Below are 6000 nucleotides of genomic sequence, written 5' to 3' on the forward strand. Positions count from 1 at the left end.
CGTCCCCCCTCAGCCTCTCTCTTGGACTCTGATCCTCCTGCCTCCCCTTTATAAGGACCCTTGTGCCTGCTCCGTGCCTGGCAGATACTGCGTCCTCAGCTACAGGGGTCCTGAGAAAAGGCTTGGGGCCACTGGGGTGACTGTGGGACTCTGACCAAGGTGGGAAGGCAGGAAAAAGGAGCGTGACTCACCCAGCCCCGCTCCTGCATCCGTGGCAGGCGTGGCTCCAGTGAGTTCAGGGCCTCAATGTGACATTATTTGAAAGCACTCATCTGGAAGAGAGAGACGGAAATCAGTGTTTCAGTTAAACCAGTTACAGCCTTGGCCATGGGACCACACCTGAGGGAGAGGGGACTGGTGTGGGCATGGGGGACGTGTGGTCCCGATGGAGTTGTGGGCACAGGCGGGGTGGGTCCAGCAGGCTGCTGCCCTGAGCCCCTTCTCATGGGATCGGTGTTGAGGAGAGGGCTCCGTGTAAGCAACCTGCACATGGGTGCCAGGCACCCCAGACTAAGGGCCGGGTTTTCACGTCTGGCACCTGGGCCTCGGGGTCCTCGGTGGGAGGGCGGGGGGTGGTTTCCTGCCCAGCTGGTCCTGCCGAGAGTTGGTCTGAGCCACTCAAGGCCCTGCTGACTGGAATTTGCTCCTGGTATCATTTCTGTTGAATTCTGTGTATTGCTTTTCCACCCCAGGGTCCTCTGCGTGTCACCGTGCTTTACGCAGTCTGTTGCTTCTTTCACTTGGTGACCTGTGTCCAAGTTTCCTCCATGTTTTCATGGCCTCATAGCTCATTTCCTCTTTAGTGCTCAGTTATATCCATTGTCTGGGTGAGTCCATTTATTTATGTATCACCTACTGAAGGATGTCTTTCTTGGCTGCTTCCAAAATTTGGCAGTTGTGAATTAAGCTGCTGCAAACACCCACTGCAGGTTTTTGTGTGGATATGTTTTCGACTCCTTTGAGCAAATAGCAAAGAGCGTAATTGCTGGATTGCAAGATAAGAGCATGTTTAGTTTTGTTTTTTTTTTAATTTTTTTTAACGTTTATTTACTTTTGAGACAGAGAGAGACAGAGCATGAATGGGGGAGGGTCAGAGAGAAACAGGGAGACACAGAATCGGAAGCAGGCTCCAGGCTCTGAGCCGTCAGCCCAGAGCCCGACGCGGGGCTCGAACTCATGAACTGAGAGATCATGACCTGAGCCGAAGTCGGACGCCCAACCGACTGAGCCACCCAGGCGCCCCAGAACATGTTTAGTTTTGTAAGAACCCACCAAACTGCCTTCCAAGGTGGCCGTGCCATTTTGCATTCCTGCCAGCAGTGAGTGTGAGTCCGTGTTCGTCCGGGTTGTCAGCACTTGGTGTGGTCAGTGTTGTGGGTTCTAGCCATTCTCACTGGACAGTGGTATCTCCTTGTTGTTTTATGTGTCTTTCTCTGATAACTATAATGTGGAGCATCTTTTCATGCGCTCGTTTGCCATCTTCATGAATTTTAGCTTCCAACATCCCTAGGGGAGAAAGAGAGGTAATTTTTGGTTAATTTTTCTGGCAAATTGAAGAAGTAGCTCATATGTGTTCTCATCTGCTGATGGTTTGCCTCTGAAATGTTGCTATGCAAGACTCCACAAATATCTGGAGAAGTAGTTTCCATAAGCAGACACAGCATGTTAAGCTCTCAGTATTTTGGCTTCAGCTCATCTTGAGAAGCTCCTTCAGGTTCAAGAAATAGAGTGCCATGGTTTTAACCACAGCAAAAGGAAGCTTTCTGCAAAGAATGTAATAAAGAACTGGAGTGTTGAATAAAATGTTCCCTTCTTATAACAAACATCATGTGTTGATAAACAGAATGTGTGTGTGTGTGTAAGCAAGAACACTACTCTTAACTCCCATCAGCCCAAGTGTCCAAATACTGTGGAGAGGAGGATGAGGACTGAGGTTGCCGTTGGGTTTTGCCGACGGGGAGTTGACGGAGACTCTGTCAAGAGCAGTTTCAGGCGGGCTCTGGGGTTGGAAGCCTGCTTGGCTATGTTCCAGAGAGAACGAGAGGGGGAATGGAATGTGCAATTCTCCTGGAGAATCTGAGGACCCCAGGTTGTAGACCTCACAAGACACGTGCATCACCATGCCGGCACCAAAGCTCAGCCTTATTGCAATGTGTCTGCTGCAAGAGGTCCACAGTGCCACACTCGATTTTAAGAGGCTGGAGAGTTTGAAGTAAGGGAGAACGGAAAAGTGAGTGGAATCTGGAGGGAGAGTAAAGTCGGGTTTTTGTTGATTCCTGTTTTGGTTTTGGGCAGAGATCAGCATGTCTGCAGATTCATGGGTTGATCCAAGAGAAAGAAAAAAATAAAGCCACGGGGATATGGAAGGACGTCCTTGATGAAGGTAGAAGTTCTCAGTAAGCTCGGGGTTTAGTAACTGGTGTGAATCCTCTTATCAGTATTTCTAGCCTGTGCGAAGGGGTGTCTGTGGTCCCTGTTTTGCTCCTTGTTCGAATGGCTGGCCGAAGTGTCCACTGCAGTTATTATCAAATCCTGACTCGTTCTGTCCTACTTTCTCAGAGGGGCCTGTTCTTCTGCAGTCGGCAGGAACTTGAGATGGCAGGGGCCGTGCCTTCCTACCCCAGTGCGCCCCATGCCTCGCTGGCACAGAGCTGTGTCCCAGGCGTTGCTGGGAGCCTAAACTGAATAGTGGTTTGCAGGAAAATGTCGATCCGCTTTGGCACACGTGGATCAAGTCTAACCTAAATTCCCTGCCCTATGGGACAGAGGAGACGGGCTGCCTGATGGCAGTGTCCCTCTGCTCGGAGACTTGGTGGCCGATGTCTGATTTCCTTAGCCAGATGCTTCCCTGGCCGCACAGACTGCACAAGAACCGTGGCCATTGCACTCCGTGCCAAAGGGCGGCTTGGAAAAGCGAACTCTCGAGAGAAATGAAGATTCGACCTCAAAGGAACTTGCGGCCTGTGCAGATGTATTTTTTTCTAGTGGAGGGTACGTAGAGGCCACAAGGCCCCACTAGCCTCTGTCTGAGGCAGAGTACAGACAAGCGGGCTGCAGCACCTCTTCTCACAGACAGCTGCCACCCAGACAACGTTCTTGGTCCCACCATGAGGGGAACACTGGAGGCTCATTTCTCTGCCTTTCAGGGTGTGAAGTAAGGACACTCCAACATTAGAATCAGATGTAAGAAGACAAGACACGTGCTGGCATTTAATTTTGTTTTTAATTTAAAAAAATGTCTATTTTTAAGAGAGAGAGCACACAAGCTCTCTTGTGTGGGGAGGGGCAGAAGAGAGGGAGACACAGAATCTGAAGCAGGCTCCAGGCTCTGAGCTGTCAGCACAGAGCCCGATGCAGGGCTGGAATCCACGAACCGCGAGATCACGACCTGAGCCGAAGTTGGATGCTTAACCGACTAAGCCATGCAGGCGCCCCGAATTTTCTGTTTTTGAGAGAGAGAGAGAGAGAGAGAGAGAGAGAGAGAATGAATGATCAGGGGAGGGGCAGAGAGAGAGAGAGAATCTCAAGTAGGCTCCAATCTATCAGCACAGATCCCAACGCAGGACTGGAACCCATGAACTGAGATCATAACCAGAGCTGAAACCAAGAGTCGGACGCTTAACTGACTGAGCCATACAGTTGCCCTGAAAAGCATTATGTTCTTTAACATAACTAAGATTTGAAAATGAAAGTAAGTTTTTCTGCACATTTACAAATTACGTTTGTGTTGTTGGCGTCTTGTCTGTTTCACAGTTCTGAATGCCCACGTCTCCACCTCCTGGGTCCTCACTCCCATGAGTCTCCCGAGGCTCCTCTGTGGATGGGTGTGCAAGGGCCACAGCCCCGAACCGCAAGTCTCTGTGATCAGGATGTACCCATGGAAATGACGAATAAATTCAGATATTAATCCCTCCTGCTTCCCTCTTCGTTTCTGCTTCTGAGTCCTCTCCACAGGCACCAGCTCTTGCACTCCAACACACGTGCGCACACACACATACACACACGCAGGTGTGCACATGTGCGGGACACAGGTGCACTAGGAAACTCAGGCATCTGCAAGACAATGGACGCCCCAGGTGCCAAGCAACTGCGTCACCCCCAGGGTGATTGACACACAGCCCTCCGTCTGAGTCTGAGGACCGCAGGTTGTAAACCTCACAGAACACGTGTCAACACGCCAGCACCAAAGTTCAGCCTTATCACAACATGTCTGCTGATAGAGGTCCCCAGGGCCACACTGGTTTTAAGAGGCTGAGGTATTTGGACAGTGTCACGGACTGAATTGTATCCCCCCAGATTCATATGCTGAACGCTTAGCCCCCCAAACCTCAGAGGGTGACTGTGTTTGGACCATTAGGGGACCATCAGGGCGGCCCTAATGCAACAGGGCTGCTGTCCTCACAGGGGGAGGAGGGAGGACACAGACACGCAGAGGGACGACCGTGTGAGGACACGGGACACACGGTGTCTGCAGGGCAGTGAGTGGCCTCAGGAGGAACCGGCAGGCTCACACCCAGGTCTCCGGTTTCCTGACTGTCTGGTGTAAGCCGCTGTGTGTGCTACTTTGTTGTGGCGGCAGACCTAGTACAGACTAGGAGATGATAGTATGTGTGGCAGCCTTTATATGAAATCCATCTTGTATCTTCTGTCCTCATTTCTCTACCTTATCTTTCAGATCCTTCTCCACGCCCTCTATGGGCTTGTCCTTTTGTACAGGGAAAGCACACAGGCTGTCCTCTTTTCAAAGATAGAAAGACAACGTGTTTCCTCCTTGAGTAGCTCATGCTGAGCACCTGTAAATGCTGACGGTTGAGATGCTTTCAAAGCATGAAACCTATTCTCCGCAGCTTTATGACTGATCACGGGTCATGTTTGCTGTTCAAAATGGAATTATTGAAGCCTGAAGATAAAGCTGTCTATCAACTGGCAAATGTGCTCGTCACCTTCATTATCACATGGTTGTGATAAACCTCAAAGGGTATGGGACATTATCACAGTCATAAGAAGGGGTTGATAATGAGAGTGTTAGTAACATGACCCATGTGTTGGCTGGGTTTTACTTCTCACGTGTCTTCACACCTGTCACCTCTCAGGTGTCAGTTCTTAAACTCTTCTGAGAAACAGGTGAGGCAGGCATCGTCTCTTTTATTTTACAGGCGTGGAAACAGGGCCTCAAGGAGGCTAAGTGCTTGCCAAAGTCACGCAGGGGAAGAGAGAAACCCACACATCCTCATGCCGGCACCAGGCAGGCTCTCACCCCTGGCCTGGTGGAGAGAGCGTGTGTCACACATGTTCCTGTCAGGATGAGTAAGTGGCTGGGTGGTCGTGAAGGTCATCTGCAGACAGGACATGCAAACAGGAGTGGGAGGGCCTTCTCAGAAAAGAGAGATGCATGCTGTCACCAGGTGCTGGTGAGAGTCTCCATCAGAGGCCGGGGGTGGAAGACACTGGGAGGGTGCTGAGGCACTGGAAGCTACTCCTGTGGAAACGACGTGGAGGCAGCCCAGGCCCTAAGTGGTAGGCATAGGTGACAAGAGGGACCCAGCACGGGTCGGGGTGGGGGTGGGGGGGCAGGACGGCACCGGCTTCAGTCACAAGCCCCAGCAGGAGAGTGAGGGTGTGGTGGTAGCAGAGCTGGAGGAAGATCTACTAGAACAATCCATGCCCTGAACCACAAGAAACATGCAATTGAATCAGGTTCATTTTTAGCACGTTTTTAGCAATTATGCAGGTGTCCTCACAGAAATAATCAGTTAATTGACGGGATCTTAGGTGAAATGACACAAAATAGCTCTAATGTCATCAATGCCACTGTGGAGTTTTTACTTTTTATTCATTTTCTTCTTTGTCTTTGTCTTTTTTTCTTTTTTTAATTTACATGCAAGTTAGTTAGCATATAGTGCAACAATGATTTCAGGAGTAGATTCCCTAGTGCCCCTTACCTTACCCATGTAGCCCATCCCCCCTTCCCACAGCCCCTCCAGCAACCGTCTGTTTGTT

Source organism: Panthera pardus, unplaced genomic scaffold, assembly GCF_024362965.1.
Source record: "Panthera pardus isolate Hobbes unplaced genomic scaffold, ASM2436296v1 HiC_scaffold_13, whole genome shotgun sequence".
Classification (NCBI taxonomy): domain Eukaryota; kingdom Metazoa; phylum Chordata; class Mammalia; order Carnivora; family Felidae; genus Panthera; species Panthera pardus.